We start from the raw sequence: 22,054 nt of genomic DNA, 5'->3' as shown, positions 1-22,054 counted from the left end.
CGTTTTTCTAGCAATGGCTGTTTGTTATTTTGTGAATTAAGTTTTTTTTCAACAGCAATAGTTGATTGTCATTCATGCGACAATATGCAATATACATGGCTGCGAGCGTCATGGATCATATCAAGGAAGCGGACAAAACCTTAAAGAATCGATTTATTTCAATAAATGGTCACTGTTCCGAAATGTGTTGTTAGTAATATAACGTGCCCTTAGTAGAAGGCGCAGCGGCCAACCCTAGAACATACACTATTAGTGGGCCCCACGATCAGACAACCCTAGAATATACAATATTAGTGGGCCCCACGATCAGACAACCCTGGAATATACAATATTAGTCGGCCCCACGATCAGACAACCCTCAAATCATAGGATTAATCAGTTTCATATTGTAAATATATGCTCAATTTGTTTCGTTGCGTAATTTTTTTTATGAAGCCGTTTTGTTTGATTTGCCAAGCAGACGAAAAGAGTGCAAATGGTATGCAAATGGCCGATGGTGCGATAAAGGTACGTTTGAAATATCGATGTGCCGGATGGATGACGTCAGCTGTCAAAATTGTGTGAGACATTTCGTCTCATTCGTTTTCTTATACACAGGAAGTAAGAGGAATAAACAGTTAAAACTTCGTTATACTGGATACTGACATCAGGTTATAAAAACTGCCCCTCCAAATTGTTATGATGAGGTAAAACTCAAGGTGAGGCCTCGGTCGTGGTAAGGTATAAGATCGAGGTGACGCCTGGGTCGTGGTGAGATATAAGATCGAGGTGACATCTCGGTCGTGGTAAGATATAAGATCGAGGTGACATCTCGGTCGTGGTGAGATATAAGATCGAGGTGACATCTCGGTCGTGGTGAGATGTAAGATCGAGGTGACATCTCGGTCGTGGTGAGATATAAGATCGAGGTGACATCTCGGTCGTGGTGAGATGTAAGATCGAGGTGACATCTCGGTCGTGGTGAGATATAAGATCGAGGTGACATCTCGGTCGTGGTGAGATGTAAGATCGAGGTGACATCTCGGTCGTGGTGAGATATAAGATCGAGGTGACATCTCGGTCGTGGTGAGATGTAAGATCGAGGTGACATCTCGGTCGTGGTGAGATATAAGATCGAGGTGACATCTCGGTCGTGGTGAGATGTAAGATCGAGGTGACATCTCGGTCGTGGTGAGATATAAGATCGAGGTGACATCTCGGTCGTGGTGAGATGTAAGATCGAGGTGACATCTCGGTCGTGGTGAGATATAAGATCGAGGTGACATCTCGGTCGTGGTGAGATATAAGATCGAGGTGACATCTCGGTCGTGGTGAGATATAAGATCGAGGTGACATCTCGGTCGTGGTGAGATATAAGATCGAGGTGACATCTCGGTCGTGGTGAGATATAAGATCGAGGTGACATCTCGGTCGTGGTGAGATATAAGATCGAGGTGACATCTCGGTCGTGGTGAGATATAAGATCGAGGTGACATCTCGGTCGTGGTGAGATATAAGATCGAGGTGACATCTCGGTCGTGGTGAGATATAAGATCGAGGTGACATCTCGGTCGTGGTGAGATATAAGATCGAGGTGACATCTCGGTCGTGGTGAGATATAAGATCGAGGTGACATCTCGGTCGTGGTGAGATATAAGATCGAGGTGACATCTCGGTCGTGGTGAGATATAAGATCGAGGTGACATCTCGGTCGTGGTGAGATATAAGATCGAGGTGACATCTCGGTCGTGGTGAGATATAAGATCGAGGTGACATCTCGGTCGTGGTGAGATATAAGATCGAGGTGACATCTCGGTCGTGGTGAGATATAAGATCGAGGTGACGCCTGGGTCGTGGTGAGATATAAGATCGAGGTGACATATCGGTCGTGGTGAGATATAAGATCGAGGTGACATCTCGGTCGTGGTGAGATGTAAGATCGAGGTGACATCTCGGTCGTGGTGAGATATAAGATCGAGGTGACGCCTGGGTCGTGGTGAGATATAAGATCGAGGTGACATCTCGGTCGTGGTGAGATATAAATAAGATCGAGGTGACGCCTCGGTCGTGGTAAAAGTATAAGATCGAGTTGACACCTCGGTCTCGGTAAGGTATACGTATATACTCAAGGTAACACATGGATCGTGGTAAGATATAAATCGAGATGGCGCATCGGTCTCGGTAAGGTACAGGTATATATTCGAGGTAACACATGGGTCGTGGAACCGTGGTTAGGTATATGTTCAAGTTGACGTCGTGGTTATGATGGTTGAACATGGTCGATAGTATGACTTGATTATCTAGACAGTAACTATCCGCTCATCGTGTGATGTCATTAGCTTCAAGCCAGTAATTAGTGTTTACATACGGAGATCATACAAAGGTCATTGACATTTCATCAATGTAATCTTTACTTTGTAATTGTATTTTTTCCCAAGGCCAGAAACCTTTGTCATGTGACAGATCTCGTATAATACGGCATTCACCTTATCATTTCAAAAATATACCGTCAGTCCTGTATAACGTTATAACACACGGTTTTACTGTCAGATTAGTGACACGCATTCAGGTACAACCAGCACGCGCAGCCCAAGAAAATGTCAGCCTGTATTAAGTGATGTTTTAGCAAGTGCCCACAGAAAGTTATATTGTCACCACATAAACACTCTGTCACAGCCTCAACCGCAAGTTCCATCGGAAATGTTTTACACTTCAGGGGTACAAGCAACATGTAATATTGCCTCGTCCCCCCCCCTACCCGCCCCAGTCGTCACCTCGGCTCGACATGGTTATCCACGATATTTACAACAGACTCGCCAAACTGGACGTCGTGGATCAAATTAATATCAAGCTAAATACAATGGACGAAAAATTGTGTAGCATGGATAAATCTATCGTTGATATCAAACGCGAGCTGTCTATCCATTCGGAACGTATAGAGAATAGTGACTTTCACTACTCCTTGTTGGAGGAACGTCTCTCCAAAGTTGAGCAACAACGTGATGAGGCCCAGCAACAGACAAACGAGGTCAAGGAGATGCTGCTCGAGGACCAGACACGATCCATGAAAATCAACTTGTTGTTTGAGGGCATTCCAGTGACGGAGACTGGCACGGAAACTCACCCTAAAGATACCGAAGCAGTACTTCATGATTTCATAAAGAATGAGCTTGGAATAGAGGATGATATACCGTTCCAAGTGGTGCTCCGACTCCGTCCACGACATGATGGCAGGCCACGCTCGATCGTGGCGGTGTTTAGTAATAGGAAAGATAAGGACAGAGTATTATCAGCGGCTCCCACTAAATTACACTCCAAACCGATGTATCACGTCAATGAACAGTTCCCATATGAAATCAACGAAAGACGTAAAATACTCTATCCTGTCATGAAAGAGGCGAAAAGAAAGAACCAAGCGGTAAGAATGAGAGCTGATAAACTTTTCATTAACGGCCAGCGCTACTTCCCACCACCACCCGGACCGACATCACACCAACAACTGCCTAGCCATGGGTTCGTGTTCAGCAGCAGAATCCGAACAACCCAGTCAGACCCAATCCCCCCGGAACCAATGCAGGTGGATACCGCTAGGGGTGCGCAACAAGAGGTCCCCCCTATGAACATTCTCGTGAGAAAAAACCCTTAAGTTTTCTGTACTTAACGTCTGTGTCCAAATTGATATTACTTGAATTTATAGAAACCATTAAATCCAATGATATACAAGTTGTGCTCGAGAGTAAAACTGATAAATATGACGCACTGGAATTGCCCATTGGTTATACATATCATGCTAAACATCGAAAATCTTGTAAAAAGAAATCAAGCGGTATTGTTGTAATTTATAAAGAGAAAATGAAAAGACATTTAAAATTTCATTGTACAGAAACTGAATATATCCAGTGGATGGATGACAGTTTCAAAAAAACTACTGGATATAGATTCTGATGCATTACTTGGATGTGTATATTTGCCCCCAGAAAATTAAAAATACATTAATAATGATGCATTTAATGACATTGAAAATGAATTACTAGACTTGTCAAACGGACACAAATATGTTGCACTACTGGGTGATTTTAATGCGAGAACTAAAGCCCTACCAGACTATGTTATTCCTGATCAAACTTTTCTTGAATCACTGCATATTACTGTAAATGATGAATTATACGCATACATGTATGACTTTGAAAAATTACCTGTATATCAAATTCCTTTGGATCGATACAGTGAAGATAAATGTAACCCGAATAACTTCGGGTATCAACTTCTAGATCTATGTAAAAGAACTAATTTATACATTGCTAATGGAAGAGTTGGAAAAGATCGTCATATTGGTAAAAAAAACATGTAACGATGTCAGTTTAGTAGATTATTTGATTGTCTCATCAGAATTATTTAATATTATTGAAGATTTTGAAGTGAAAGAATTTGAACCACCGCTCTCTGATGTACATTGTCGCTTAGAATTTAATTGCACTTGTAACGATAGCTACTCCCCTAATTATCCCCCTAAAGTGACCATGGAATGCAACGATTTTGTAAAATGGAAGCCAAACAAAAGGCAAGAATTTTCAAACCATATTGAAGGAAATGAAACTGTTAGACTGGCAGGTTTACTGCAAACGATGAATGATATATCAAACCAATCTGAGATGGATGATGTTGTACATGAAATAAGAAATATTTTCTCTGATACTTGTAAATCCGTTTTTGGTGTTAAAAAAAATGTATACACGCTTTGTAATAATGACAAAAACACTAAACAATAGTTTTCACATGAATGTGCCTAGAAAAGACGCGAGTTTAATATCGCTAAGCATAACTATAAAATGATAAAAAATAATTTGAATAGGAAAAGGTTGAAAAGGAAAGGTAAAGAATATCGTAATACTATGAAAAAATGTTATATAAACTTCGAAGAAGAAATGGAGGGAGGAATAAGAAAAACCTCAAAAAGTGATCCTAAAAAGTTTTGGGATATCCTGAACAAAATAGATTGTGCGAGGAAAAATATCAAAGTAGATAAAAAAATAGATGAAATTACTGATAACAGTAATGTGGAAGAATTTCAGTTACCTACATTAGATGAAAATTTGTATGATCATGTTTTAAATGGTCCAATAACTGAGACATAGATAAGGAAATCTGTTAAACATTTTAGTAATAATAAAGCATGTGGAAACGATGAGATCCTGAATGAACATATAAAATATTCATTAGAGCCTTTTATAAATATATATGTCGAATTATTTAATACAATATTGGATACTGGTATAATACCTAAGTCATGGACTGTGGGGCTAATTAAACCAATATACAAAAACAAGGGCGACATTAATGACCTGACAACTATAGAGCAATAACTTTAGTATCGTGTTTGGGAAAACTTTTTACATCTATACTAAATGACAGATTGAATCAATTATCTGTTCAAATAAATCTTATTCATGGAAGCCAAGCTGGCTTTAGGAAAGGTTATTCTACTACAGAAAATATATTTGTAATGCAAACACTAATATCAATGTATTTCTCCTATAATAAAACGTTATATTGTTCATTCATTGACTTGAAAAAAGCCTTTGATGCAGTGTGGAGTGTTGGACTTTGGGAAAAAATGCTGAGAAGCAATATTAATGGCAAAATACTAAATGTAATCTATAACTTATATACTGATACTAAGTCATGTGTAAAAAATGGAAACTAGCAGACTCAGTTCTTCACGAGCAATATCGGTTTAAAACAAGGGGAAAATTTATCGCCATTTTTATTTTCGATCTACTTGAATGATCTAGAGGTGTTCCTGATTAATAATGAGGTGAAATGTCTCAAAGATATTGATAATCTTAGTCAAAATGTTATTGGAACGACAAAAACTTAAACATGTTATAACACAAAAGCTGAATGACCAGTTTATTCAAAAGTGGTATGCCGATATCGAAAAAAGTTGTAGAGGACAAAATTATCTATTATTTAAATCTAATTTTTGTTTTGAAAATTACTTAACTCAATTAAACAAGAGGGATCGTGTTGTGTTTTGCACATTTCGCTCGTCAAACTTTCCGCTGCCCTGGAAACTGGCCGTTGGATGGGAATTCCTCGAGAGGAAAGAGAATGTACTTTGTGTAATAGAAATGACACAGGAGATGAATTTCATTATTTGTTTAAATGTCAACAAGAATCCATACGCCAGATTAGGGAAAAATTTATTCCAAAATAGTATTACACCAACCCAAATGTTGATAATTGAAAGGAATGTTTACAATATGTAACAAACGATTAAGCAAAAGGGTTAGTACATTTCTTGTAAAACTGCAAATAATTATAAAAAATAACAATTGAAATAAATCAGTATACTATACTATAATTTGCATTATGATTATGGCAGTGAAGATAGTTTGCTGTGAAAATTGAGTATTCAATACATATATGACTAATGCTGATAAATCTGTTCATGTATATTCTTACTGTGTCACATGCATGAACTAATGCTGAATCTGTTCACATGTAATCTACATGTGTGAAATAATGCTAAATCTGTCCTTGTATAATACTACTGTTTCACATGTATGAAATGATGACGTGTAATCTTACTGTTTCACATGTATGAAATAATGAGGCGTAATCTTACTGTTTCACATGTATGAAATAATGAGGCGTAATTTTATTGTTTCACATGTATGAAATAATTATTTCTAAACTTACTGTTTCACATGTAAGAAAATAATGTTGAATCTGTTCATGTATAACCTTACTGTTACTTTGTAACAATACATCTGATACATATGTACATCAAACAATGTGAAATATTGCTGAATCTATCTATGAAATATTGCTGAATCTATCTAAGAAATATTGTTGAATCTATTTATGAAATAATGCTGAATCTGTCCATGTGTAATCTACTCTCTCTGTCATGTTTTATTTTGATTGATGTTATTTAGTTTGACCTCTTGTTACACACTTTGTGTGTCAGAGCGTAATAAAAAATCTTGAATCTTGAAATCTTGGTTATGATGGTTGAACATGGTCGATAGTATGGCTTGATTATCTAGACAGTAACTATCCGCTGATCTTGTGCTGTCATTAGCTTCAAGCCAGTAATTAGTGTTTACATACGGAGATCATACAAAGGTCATTGACATTTCATCAATGTAATGTTTACTTTGTAATTGTAATTTTTCCCAAGGCCAGAAACCTTTGTCATGTGACAGATCTCGTATAATACGCATTCACCTTATCATTTCACAAATATACCGTCAGTTCTCTATTACGTTATAACAAATGGTTTTACTGTCAGATTTGTATGACATTATAACACACGGTTTTACTGTCAAGTCATTGTGATGTTATAACAAACAGTTTTACTGTCAGGTTTATGTTATGTTATAACACACAGTTTTACTGTAAGGTCAGTGTGATGTTATAACACACAATTTTACTATCAGGCTTATGTGACGTTATAACACATGGTTTTACCGTCAGGTCAGTGTGACGTTATAACACACAGTTTTACTGTCAGGTCAGTGTGATGTTATAACACACAATTTTACTATCAGGTTTATGTGACGATATAACACACAATTTTACTATCAGGTCAGTGTGATGTTATAACACAAAGTTTTACTGTCTGATTGTGTGACGTTATACCACACGGTGTTACTATCAATTCAGTGTGACGTTATAACACATGGTTTTACCGTCAGGTCAGTGTGATGTTATAACACACAATTTTACTATCAGGTTTATGTGACGATATAACACAAAATTTTACTATCAGGTCAGTGTGACGTTATAACACACAGTTTTACTGTCAGGTCAGTGTGATGTTATAACACACAATTTTACTATCAGGTCAGTGTGACGTTATAACTCCCGGTTTTACCGTCAGGTCAGTGTGACGTTATAACACACAGTTTTACTGTCAGGTCTGTGTGATGTTAAAACACAGAGTTTTACTGTCAGATTGTGTGACGTTATAACACAGTTTTACTGTCAGGTCAGTGTGATGTTATAACACACAGTTTTACTGATAGATTGTGTGATGCTATAACACGCAGTTTTACTGATAGATTGTGTGACGTTATAACACACGGTGTTACTATTAATTCAGTGTGACGTTACAACACACGGTTATACTGTTATATTGTGTAATGTTATAACACTCAGTTTTACTGTCAGGTCAGTGTGATGTTATAACACACAGTTTTACTGTCAGGTCAGTGTGATGTTATACTACACAGTTTTAATGATAGATTGTGTGATGTTATAACACACAGTTTTACTGATAGATTATGTGATGTTATAACACAGAGTTTTACTGTCAGATTGTGTGACGTTATAACACACAGTTTTACTGTCAAGTCATTGTGATGTTATAACACGCATTTTTACTGTCAGGTCAGTGTGATGTTATAACACACAGTTTTACTGGCAGGTCAGTGTGATGTTATAACACACAGGTTTACTGATAGATTGTGTGACGTTATAACACACAGTTTTACTGTCAGATTGTGTTACGTTATAACACACAGTTTTACTGTCAAGTAATTGTGATGTTATAACACGCATTTTTACTGTCAGGTCAGTGTGATGTTATAACACACAGTCTTACTGATTGATTGTGTGATGTTATAACACACAGTTTTACTGATAGATTGTGTGACGTTATAACACACAGTTCAACTGTCAGATTGTGTGACGTTATAACACACCGTTTTTTACTGTCAGGTCAGTGTGACGTTTTAACACACAGTTTTACTGTCAGGTCTGTGTGATGTTATAACACACAGTTTCGCTGTCAGGTCAGTGTGATGTTATAACGCACATTTTTACTGATAGATTGTGTGATGCTATAACACGCAGTTTTACTGTCAGATTGTGTGACGTTATAACACACAGTTTTACTGTCAGGTCTGAGTGATGTTAAAACACACAGTTTTACTGTCTGATTGTGTGACGTTATAACACACGGTGTTACTATCAATTCAGTGTGACGTTTTAACACACGGTTATACTGTCAGATTGTGTAATGTTATATCACACAGTTTTACTCTCAGGTCAGTGTGATGTTATAACACACAGTTTTAATGTCAGGTCTGTGTGATGTTATAACACACAGTTTTAATGTCAGGTCTGTGTGATGTTATAACACACAGTTTCGCTGTCAGGTCAGTGTGATGTTATAACAGACAGTTTTACTGTAAGGTCAGTGTGATGTTATAACACACAGTTTTAATGTCAGGTCTGTGTGATGTTATAACACACAGTTTCGCTGTCAGGTCAGTGTGATGTTATAATACACAGTTTTAATGATAGATTTTCTGATGGTATAACACAGAGTTTTACTGATAGACGGTGTGATGTTATAACACAGAGTTTTACTGATAGACGGTGTGATGTTATAACACAGAGTTTTACTGATAGTCTGTGTGATGTTATAACACAGAGTTTTACTGATAGACGGTGTGATGTTATAACACAGAGTTTTACTGATAGTCTGTGTGATGTTATAACACAGAGTTTTACTGTCAGATTGTGTGACGTTATAACACACCGTTTTTTACTGTCAGGTCAGTGTGACGTTTTAACACACAGTTTTACTGTCAGGTCAGTATGATGTTATAACACACAGTTTTACTGTAAGGTCAGTGTGATGTTATAACACACAGTTTTACCCATAGATTGTGTGATGTTATAACACACAGTTTTAATGTCAGGTCTGTGTGATGTTATAACACACAGTTTTACTGATAGATTGTGTGACGTTATAACACACAGTTTTACTGTCAGGTCAGTGTGATGTTATAATACACAGTTTTAATGATAGATTTTCTGATGTTATAACACAGAGTTTTACTGATAGACTGTGTGATGTTATAACACAGAGTTTTACTGTCAGATTGTGTGACGTTATAACACACAGTTCTACTGTCAGATTGTGTGACGTTTTAACACACATTTTTGCTGTCAGGTCAGTGTGATGTTATAACACACAGTTTTACTGTCAGGTCAGTGTGACGTTTTAACACACAGGTTTACTGTCAGGTCTGTGTGATGTTATAACAAACAGTTTTACTGTCAGGTCTGTGTGATGTTATAACAAACAGTTTTACTGTCAGGTCTGTGGGATGTTATAACACACAGTTTCGCTGTCAGGTCAGTGTGATGTTATAATACACAGTGTTACTGATAGATTGTGTGATGCTATAACACGCAGTTTTACTGATAGATTGTGTGATGTTATAACACACAGTTTCGCTGTCAGGTCAGTGTGATGTTATAATACACAGTTTTACTGATAGATTGTGTGATGCTATAACACGCAGTTTTACTGTCAGATTGTGTGACGTTATAACACACAGTTTTACTGTCAGGTCAGTGTGATGTTATAACACACAGTTTTACTGTCAGATTGTGCGACGTTATAACACACGATGTTACTATCAATTCAGTGTGACGTTATAACACACGGTTATACTGTCATATTGTGCAATGTTATAACACACAGTATTACTGTCAGGTCAGTATGATGTTATAACACACAGTTTTGCTGATAGATTGTGTGATGTTATAACACACAGTTTTACTGATAGATTGTGTGATGTTATAACACACAGTTTTACTGTCAGATTGTGTGACGTTATAACACACAGTTTTACTGTCAGATTGTGTGACGTTTTAACACACAGTTTTACTGTCAGGTCAGTGTGATGTTATAACACACAGTTTTACTGATAGATTGTGTGAGGTTATAACACACAGTTTTACTGATAGATTGTGTGACGTTATAACACACAGTTTTACTGATAGATTGTGTGATGTTATAACACACAGTTTTACTGTCAGATTGTGTTACGTTATAACACACAGTTTTACTGTCAGGTCAGTGTGATGTTATAACAAAAAGTTTTACTGTCAGATTGTGTGACGTTATACCACACGGTGTTACTATCAATTCAGTGTGACGTTATAACACACGGTTATACTGTCAGATTGTGAAATGTTATATCACACAGTTTTATTGTCAGGTCAGTCTGATGTTATAACACACAGTTTTACTGTAAGGTCAGTGTGATGTTATAACACACAGTTTTACTGATAGATTGTGTGATGTTATAACACACAGTTTTACTGATAGATTGTGTGATGTTATAACACACAGTTCAACTGTCAGATTGTGTGACGTTATAACACACAGTTTTACTGTCAGGTCAGTGTGATGTTATAACACACAGTTTTACTGTCAGGTCTGTGTGATGTTATAACACACAGTTTTACTGTCAGGTCAGTTTGATGTTATAACACACAGTCTTACTGATAGATTTTGTGATGCTATAACACGCAGTTTTACTGATAGATTGTGTGACGTTATAACCCACAGTTTTACTATCAATTCAGTGTGACGTTATAACACACGGTTATACTGTCAGATTATGTAATGTTATAACACACAGTTTTACTGATAGATTGTGTGATGCTATCACACGCAGTTTTACTGTCAGATTGTGTGACGTTATAACACACGGTGTTACTATCAATTCAGTGTGACGTTATAACACACGGTTATACTGTCACATTGTGTAATGTTATAACACACAGTTTTACTGTCAGGTCAGTGTGATGTTATAAAACACAGTTTTGCTGATAGATTGTGTGATGTTATAACAAACAGTTTTACTGATAGATTGTGTGGTGTTATAACACACAGTTTTACTGTCAGATTGTGTGACGTTATAACAGAAAGTTTTACTGTCAGATTGTGTGACGTTTTAACACACAGTTTTACTGTCAGGTCAGTGTGATGTTATAACACACAGTTTTACTGATAGATTGTGTGATGTTATAACACACAGTTTTACTGTCAGGTCAGTGTGATGTTATAACACAAAGTTTTACTGTCAGATTGTGTGACGTTATACCACACGGTGTTACTATCAATTCAGAGTGACGTTATAACACACGGTTATACTGTCAGATTGTGTAATGTTATATCACATAATTTTATTGTCAGGTCAGTGTGATGTTATAACACACAGTTTTACTGTAAGGTCAGTGTGATGTTATAACACACAGTTTTACTGATAGATTGTGTGATGTTATAACACAAAGTTTTACTGTCTGATTGTGTGACGTTATACCACACGGTGTTACTATCAATTCAGTGTGACGTTATAACACATGGTTTTACCGTCAGGTCAGTGTGACGTTATAACACACAGTTTTACTGTCAGGTCAGTGTGATGTTATAACACACAGTTTTACTGTCAGGTCTGTGTGATGTTATAACACATAGTTTTACTGTCAGGTCTGTGTGATGTTATAACACACAGTTTTACTGATAGATTGTGTGATGTTATAACACACAGTTTTACCCATAGATTGTGTGATGTTATAACACACAGTTTTACTGTCAGGTCAGTGTGATGTTATAACACATAGTTTTACTGTCAGATTGTATGACGTTATAACACACGGTGTTACTGATAGATTGTGTGATGTTATAACACACAGTTCAACTGTCAGGTCAGTGTGATGTTATAACACCAAGTTTTACTGTCAAGTCAGTGAGGTTATAATACACAGTTTTACTGTCAGGTCTGTGTGATGTTATAACACACAGTTTTACTGTCAGGTCTGTGTGATGTTATAACACATAGTTTTACTGTCAGATTGTGTGATGTTATAACACACAGTTTTACTGTCAGATTGTGTGACGTTATAACACACAGTTTTACTGTCAGGTCAGTATGACGTTATAACACACAGTTTTACTGTCAGATTGTGTGATGTTATAACACACAGTTTTACTGATAGATTGTGTGACGTTATAACACACAGTTTTACTGTCAGGTCAGTATGACGTTATAACACACAGTTTTACTGTCAGATTGTGTGATGTTATAACACACAGTTTTACTGATAGATTGTGTGACGTTATAACACACGGTTATACTGTCAGATTGTGTGATGTTATAACACACAGTTTTACTGATAGATTGTGTGACGTTATAACACACGGTGTAACTATCAATTCAGTGTGACGTTATAACACACGGTTATACTGTCAGGTTTGTGTGAGGTTATAACACACGGTTTAACTGTCAGATTGTGTGATGTGTTTGTGGAATACGATACTAATGTCAGCTGTGGGGCCTGGGATAATATTGCTACATATGTAGTTTCGAGAGGTGGGGTGTCGGTAGGGGAGGGCGTATGCTCATTTGAAATGTCGAACATGGGTAATAACCATCGTGTTTTTTTTTTGTATCTTTTTAGGTAGATTATGATTAAGACAAGTGAATAGCCAGGCTTTCTACAACAACACACAGCTACTGAGATATGAAAGAAACTTATTAACTTTTGAGGCATACTGGGATCAAAAACTTATCGCTAATATCTTAATCGATAAGATTTAATTATGACGCGGGTAAAATCAGGCGGTATAATGCGGGCATTGTTTATTCCGTGACAAAATAGCTATTTCTCGGTCAATTGTAACAGTCTTTTTGGTGATTATTCCAGGTAAATAAGTCCGGATTATGATTAAAGATCTGGGCCACTCAGTTTGAACGATGATTGTATACGCTAATCACCCAACTTCACAGAAATATTACAATACATTGGGTGACATCTTAATACTACTTTAGATTTTGTGTGTATGTGAAGCTTACAAAAATGGTCGTGGTATACGACTTCTGTTTAAGATGTATTTGTGATATCGCTCAATTTTCTCAAATAAAATTATTTGACGAGACAAGGAAGAAATTGATAAGAGACACCACTGGTGAATATGCCCAGGTTTGACGGTGATACACGAAGCATGCTATCATTTAAACCCAATATAGCTTTGAAATAAAAAAGCATGTTTCACTAGAGAGTCACGCGCTCCCCAAACCGCTACTTCACGTCACGTGTGTTTACGATCACGCCAATGTGATATGTAAATTGTACTGACACACAGATAACATGTTTTGTACTGGATGGCTATTGTTAGTTAACACGTACCAATTTGTGGTAGTTATGATGCGGAAACGGAGGGCGGACAGACAACATACCCCTCAATCGAATCATCTTTAAAAACTTACAGCACTCGCATTTTACGACTATTCACAGAGAAAATGACACGTGTAATATTAGTTAAGTCATAGGCGTATGGTCAAGGTGTCGAGCGTGACTATTTCACGTGAGTTGTAAACGAAGGGTTTTGTGGGTCTGTAAGGCCTATTGATTACACCATGTCTGCTGGCTGTGCTGTGTCGAGTGATTATCGCTGTCAGACGTGAAGACGATTCCAACACCCACCCACACATGTATGTTTTCTGCTATAATTTTATCTATTTTGATACATTTTCACGAAGAGCAATTCATGCAGCATTAGTATAGACAACGAAATCGTCTGGTCACAGGTTTAGTCGACTAGTTAACTTTTTCCGTAAATTCTAGCCAATACATTCTCACTGGTTTTACTTTCTCGTATAATAACTCGCAGTTGTTTAGTTTCCAATGAAGTCTTGTTTAGGTTTTACATTCTGTTTAAGTCTCGCTGTTGTTTTATATTCTCTTAAAGTCTCGCTGTTGTTTGATGTTCTCGTAAGTTCTCGTTGTTTGTAACACTACAGGAGAGTCTTGACTGGCTTGTGTGTCGTAGTGTTTCTCCTCTCCATCAGGCTTTCTTCGAAAATACAACGACAGATTGGCTGACAAATCTATCTTCAACAGGGATATTTTTTCCAAAATGGTGTCCGGGATTTTCGCGGAAAAAATCAAATGTATATTTCTGACGATGGCTCCTATCTTGTTCTCTTTGAAATGATAACTTCTACATAACATTACGGATACAATTGGTTTTGTCAGTATGCTTGTTCCAAACAGGCTATCAGCATGTCCGTCAATTTTAACCTCACGTCTACGGCCGCAACACGTAACATGAATGAACACCGCTTCCTCCGTGCTTGATCGGAACGCTTCTAGAAATTACCAAGAAGTTTGTATTTTGTGTTACGACGGGTTTATACCTTTAAGAAGCATTCAGAACGATCATGGAAGAAAACATGACGGTGTTCATTCACAAAAGGAGTGTGGAGATTTTGTATAAAAAGTTTTCATTTCTTTAGACATTCTCGGCTCCTTTTACTCCTAAATATTCTGATCGCGACTATATTGGATTTCGTTATTCCAAAAGTAGGAGCGTTCCGATTTTAATTGACAGCGAAGTTATTCTGGTGAATGGTGAATTCCAAGGTTATCTGGTATTAAATGATATGACGGTGGACATTTATTGGTGGTTAGTGAAAACAGATGCATGGGGATGTCTAACGTCCCGTGAACATGGCTTCATTTCCTCAGTAACGATGTAAAAACACTCCAAACTACTCCTATTTAGGGTAGTTCAGCTCGGTACGACTTGGTAACAATCAGATAGTAATGAAGTAGAGTTCTATATATGGAGAGTTAGATATTAGACACACGTCAGAAATTCTGTATTACTTGTGTGGGAAGTTATATACATGTAGTGGTGTTATGAATCATGTAAACAGTTGATGGGAGATGGTTTGGTTTGGTTTGGTTTAATTTTGTTTAACGGCCTAAAACAGCTAAGGTGATTTAATGACGTGCCTCAATGTGTGTAGGCTATGTCTGCTTGCGTGTGTGTATGTATGTGTGTGTGTGTGTGTGTGTGTGTGTGTGTGTGTGTATGCAATATACAATGTATGTTGCAGTGCTTGCCTCCTTGTGATAGCTCGAAACTGGTGCCGGCTTTATAGTGCCATCTCAATGAAATGCATGCCAAAGGCACCAAGCACATCATTCCGCCCGGTCACATTATACTTACAACGGGTAAGCCATTTCTCTTAATGCTGAACGTTAAGCAGGGAATACTAACTACCACTTTAAGGACTTTGGTATGTCCCGGCCTGGGGACAGAACCCACTGCCTTCCTCACCTGGGCGAACGCTCAACATTCCAGCCAAAAGTGAGGTGTTGCCAAGCAAGGCGCTAGGAAATACAAGTTAGTTAAAGGTAGAAGGAAAGATAAAAATCCCATATATTGCAATGGGCGCAGCAGATTTAGTTTGGTCGCTGTTGTATCTCCAAATAGTAGACAACAAAGCAAATCCCCAAGTCAATTCTGCAGAAGTATGATGGGAGATAAACACTGCAGTAAATATAACAGAAGACATGCAAACGACGGTCTACAGAAAAGATCAACGTGGAGCTATACCACGGAGACGTGTTGAATGTATGTAAGATATTATTAACGAGACGATGTACAGTTGGGTGGTCGTTTGACGCAGTGGATAGCGCCCTGATCTTTAGCAAGAATTCCCCGATTGGACGCGAGAAGATATAAGGTCACCTGACCGATCCGCGACCTGTGTGTTTTCTCCAGGTGCTCCGGTTTGCACGCTACCATAAGGGCCAGCAAGATATGTTAATATACGTTGATAGAACTTGTTTCGCTATTGTTGTTTAACAAATACAGTATATAGATATTTATATTAATATGTACGGTAGAGTATTTCATGACACATTCAACTTCATTTGATATCTTATCCTCAAAACCCACTTCCATTATCCACTTCAGGGAAGCCTGCTATCAGTATTATCTAAAATTGATATGATATCAAGCATAAACGTAGTCTGAAAACTAGTATAGATATCTCTAACATTGTTAAATGTCTCTCCAAAGAGGCGTTGTGGCACAGTGACATTTTTCAGGGTTTTGCTGATTTATGTAACATAAACCAACTCGGTGTTTAGAACATCATAAACTACAGAAACAATGACTATTGTATTGTTCGAAAGTGCAAAACGCTCCTTTAATTTACATAATTACAGCCATTACCGTTTCCCATAATTGAATTTCAGATAATCTTTGCACACTGTACGCTGTTGCCGTTTTTGAGCACCGATCATGGTTGTATATACATCTCGTTTCGTCTGTGAAGATAGTTGATGTTTGATTTGCGTTCATAAGCAACATAACTCAGAGATGTCTGACAGGCTGGTATTGCTTTTGTTCCGACGGAAAGTACTCTTAATATGTAACAACTACTAAACGAGGCTGGAGATGGGAGATATGGAATAATTATCTGGTGGAATGTGGAAATGTGGGAAAAAGAAATCACCCAGAACAGCTACGTGGAATTGTGGGAAAAGGAATCACCCAGAACAGCTACGTGGAATTGTGGGAAAAGGAATCACCAAGAACAGTAATGTGGAATTGTGGGTAAAGGAATCATCCAGAACAGTAATGTGGAATTGTGGGTAAAGGAATCACCCAGAACAGTAATGTGGAATTGTGGGTAAAAGAATCACACAGAACAGTAATGTGGAATTGTGGGTAAAGGAATCAACAAGAACAGTAGTTTGGTTTGGTTTAGTATTGTTTAACGTCCTATCAACAGCTATGGTCATTTAAGGACGGCCTCCCCTGTGTGCAAGATGCATGCGTGTAGTGTATGCGTGTGTGTTTTGGGAGGCTGCGGTATGTTCGTGTTTGTCTCCTTGTAATAGCACGGAACTGATGCCGACTTTATAGTGCAACCTCACTGAAAAATACTGCCGAAGACACCCAGCAGGACACCCTACCCGGTCACATTATACTGACAACGGGCGAACTAGTCGTCCCGCTCCTAAATTGCTGAGAGTTAAGTAGGAGTAGAAACTACCATATTTTCATACTCTGGTACCAAGAACAGTAATGTGGAATTTTAGGTAAAAGAATCACCTAGAACAGTAATGAGGGGAGGGGAAAAATCCGGGATTGGAATGTGGAAGGAGAGGTGCAAGGCCCGTATTCATTAAACCATTCTCATGCTCAAGCATGAATTCTGTGCTCAAACCTACTTTCTTGTAACTCACTTAAATCCTGTCAAACGATCAAAAAGTCAAATGTAAACATTGAAAACAGTCTCTTCAATGTTTTCCCAAATCATTGAAAAAATAAGATTTGTTCATGAATTTATAACTTAAACGGGAAATTCGGCTTGAGCACAAATTCCATACTTGAGCATGAGAACGGTTTCATGAATATTGGCCAAGGAGTAGACCTATAACCACCCAGAGGTGGAACGGCTGAGGAATCACGCATGAGTAGGGTGTAAACTTATGGGGAAAGGGGAAATCTGGCAATACAAGTTTAAGGTACCAAAACAAGTATGTCGTCTACTAACGCAGACTAAGTATAGCATTCACTTGCGAACAGAAGAATCGAGCGAGATGATTTTAAAAAAAGACATCAGGGAAGATAATTGCAAATTTTATCACAAGAAAAAACCACCTGTTTGGACCAGATTAAAAATGCAAAGAGGAACACAGTTAGCGATATGAACTTTAGCTGACTGGTTATGGGCACAAAATGAAAACAGAGATATTAAAATATTTTCTTCCAACAAACTAGATTATCATCTTGCCCGTATCTTCTGGTCCGTCAGGAAGGCAGACCACACGAACTACGAACCAGATACACTTTGATCTTTTCTCTCTAGTATCTCGATGTATCTCGTCCAGAATGGAGCGCTGAACTGAAACTGAAAGTAAGAGATGCTTGAAGGAGCTAATCAAAGGAAGCGGGTATTTCACAAACTGATTTGGCAGCTACGTCGAAATTGGTACAAGATAATAAGCTACTCATCGTCAGAGGGACATGGTAAATAGAATGGTTTTATTTTCCAAAGTCCTAAGCATTGTGAACCCCATTCAAAATGACGCTCTGTATTATTGTCAAGCGTGACGTCATTAGAACCTGGCGTGAAACAGTACTCGACAGATTTCTGCACTTTTCTGATTAATCTAATTAAATTAGAAAAGTATTAAAGTGTATCGTAGAGGAGCGAAATAACAAGTCTAATTTTAATTAGGTTGTCTTCTGATTTAGTATTATCTGCGTCGCGTTACTTCATACAAACGTAACAAATAGAAAAATGAAATGGGTTTCCCGTTGAAAACCATACATAATTTCACTTTTATAAAACCAATATGTGATAATAACCAGAAAAAACAGCATTATGGTGAAGCGTATCTTCGTAATAGACTCGAGAGGTCATAACTTCTTTAACAAGTGTCCTCAACCAGATATTATCATTTTATATGATAATTAAAGTTTGGCCACGATTAATTCTTTCACCAAGAAAGCAGTTCATATTTTATCCAAAAGTGTATTATCGAATAAACTATTTGTAAAAGTCGTGACTGACATAAATGATACTTTACGTAGATGATGTACTGTACCCTCTACCACAGAAGATGACTGATACTTTACGCAGATGATGTACTGTACCCTCTACCACTGAAAATGACTGATACTTTACGTAGATGATTTACTGTACCCTCTACCACAGAACATAACTGATACTTTACGTAGATTATGTACTGTGCCCTCTACCACAGCTGAACATGGCTGATACTTTACGTAGATGATTTACTGTACCCTCTACCACAGAACATGACTGTTACTTCACGTAGATGATGTACTGTACCCTCTAACACAGAACATGACTGATACTTTACGTAGATTATGTACTGTGCCCTCTACCACAGAACATGACTGATACTTTGCGTAGATGATGTACTGTACCCTCTAACACAGAACATGACTGATACTTTACGTAGATTATGTACTGTACCCTCTGCCACAGAACATGACTGATACTTCACGTAGATGATGTACTGTACCCTCTAACACAGAACATGACTGATACTTTACGTCGATTATGTACTGTGCCCTCTACCACAGCTGAACATGGCTGATACTTTACGTAGATGATTTACTGTACCCTCTACCACAGAACATAACTGATACTTTACGTAGATTATGTACTGTGCCCTCTACCACAGAACATGACTGATACTTTCCGTAGATGATGTACTGTACCCTCTAACACAGAACATGACTGATACTTTACGTAGATTATGTACTGTGCCCTCTACCACAGAACATGACTGATTCTTTACGTAGATGATGTACTGGACCCTCTACCACAGAACATGACTGATACTTTGCGTAGATGATGTACTGTACCCACTCCCACAGAAAATGACTGATACTTTACGTAGAGGGTACAGTACATCATCTACCACAGAACATGACTGATACTTCACGTAGATGATGTACTGTACCCTCTAACACAGAACATGACTGATACTTTACGTCGATGATGTACTGTTCCCTCTACCACAGAACATGACTGATACTTTACGTCGATGATGTTCTGTACCGTCAACCCCAGAACTTGACTGATACTTTACGTAGATGATGTGTTGTACCCTCTACCACAGAAGATGACTGATACTTTACGTAGATGATGTACTATACCCTCTACCACAGAACATGACTGTTACTTCACGTAGATGATGTACTGTACCCTCTTCCACAGAAGATGACTTATACTTTACGTAGATGATGTACTGTACCAACTCCCCCAGAAAATGACTGATACTTTCCGTAGATGATGTACTGTACCCACTCCCACATAAAATGACTGATACTTTACGTAGATGATTTACTGTACCCTCTACCACAGAACATGACTGATACTTCACGTAGATGATGTACTGTCCCCTCTCCCACAGCTGAACATGACTGATACTTGACGTAGATGATGTACTGTACCCTCTTCCACAGAAGATGACTTATACTTTACGTAGATGATGTACTGTCCCCTCTACCACAGAAGATGTCTGATACTTTTCGTAGATGATGTACTGTACCCTCTAACACAGAACATGACTGATACTTTACGTCGATGATGTTCTGTACCGTCAACCCCAGAACTTGACTGATACTTTACGTAGATGATGTGTTGTACCCTCTACCACAGAAGATGACTTATTCTTTACGTAGATGATGTACTGTACCTTCTACCACAGAAGATTACTGATACTTTACGTAGATGATGTACTGGACCCTCTACCACAGAACATGACTGATACTTCACGTAGATGATGTACTGTACCCTCTAACACAGAACATGACTGATACTTTACGTCGATTATGTACTGTGCCCTCTACCACAGCTGAACATGACTGCTACTTTACGTAGATGATGAACTGTACCCTCTACCACAGAACATGACTGATACTTTACGTAGATTATGTACTGTACCCTCTACCACAGAAGATGTCGTTGTTCCCAAATTGTTGATATTGAAACATGCAGTTTAAATGTACTTTTCGCACCTTGGTAAAATTATTGAGTGACAGCAGTGCACCACGTGAGGCTGTTGAGCATGAAAAGAATATTATAGACGTCATTGCCATTAATCTTCGAAGAATGAATTAATGTGTGCAGGACCGTTCCCTTGTTGTTTTTGGATTGTCAGTGAGTAATTTTCATCAAAATATTTTGGTGTTCAGCAGCTTTGCTGCATTTACTTGTTTTTATCTGGTCCTTGTCGTCGTCGTCCTCCTCCAAATCCTCCTTTTCATCTTTCCTATCCGACGACGATGCCAACGTTTTTTCGACTCTGACTCCTCTGACGAGGACAATGACGACATGTCCTTTAAAAAACAAATTAAACGAACTGTAATAGAGTTATCTTCCCTGAAACAGTACACATCCGACCGGAAGTTGTTGAGTATGCTTGCAAGAAGTAGATAAACAGCGGGACGATGTGAAACAGAAGATAATTTATCAGTAAAGAATATGTATGGATTTCTTTTACGTTTACACTAAGGAGAATTTTTGAAATTTCTTTAGTTTTTATAACTAATACTTATATTCCATTGTGTTATTTAGTCTGTTCAAACTTGTTTGAGTAATTAGATCTAGATAATGTCTTTTTTAATTCCTATTTTATGAAAGTATTACACAGATTGAAGTGGTTTGTTTTGAAATGACTGTGCTTAATCAAACTTTTAAAACAATCATTGATGTTTAAAACATGCCAATGTTTTCACTGTCCTCTTACGCCGACGAAAACATAGCTCCGCGAAATAAACTGATCGAAAATCTAGTTTCAAACACAAAATCAATTATATATTTGATGTCACAAACGAGAAAAAAAAAGACTTTCACTGACCGACCATGTAGCTGTATGTTCTGAGTCCGGTTTTCACTTAGTTTAACTTGTG

This window comes from Mizuhopecten yessoensis, unplaced genomic scaffold, assembly GCF_002113885.1.
Source record: "Mizuhopecten yessoensis strain PY_sf001 unplaced genomic scaffold, ASM211388v2 scaffold10413, whole genome shotgun sequence".
NCBI classification, from domain to species: Eukaryota; Metazoa; Mollusca; class Bivalvia; order Pectinida; family Pectinidae; genus Mizuhopecten; species Mizuhopecten yessoensis.
The sequence above is the reverse complement of the archived record's forward strand: the minus strand, read 5'-3'. Positions refer to the sequence as shown.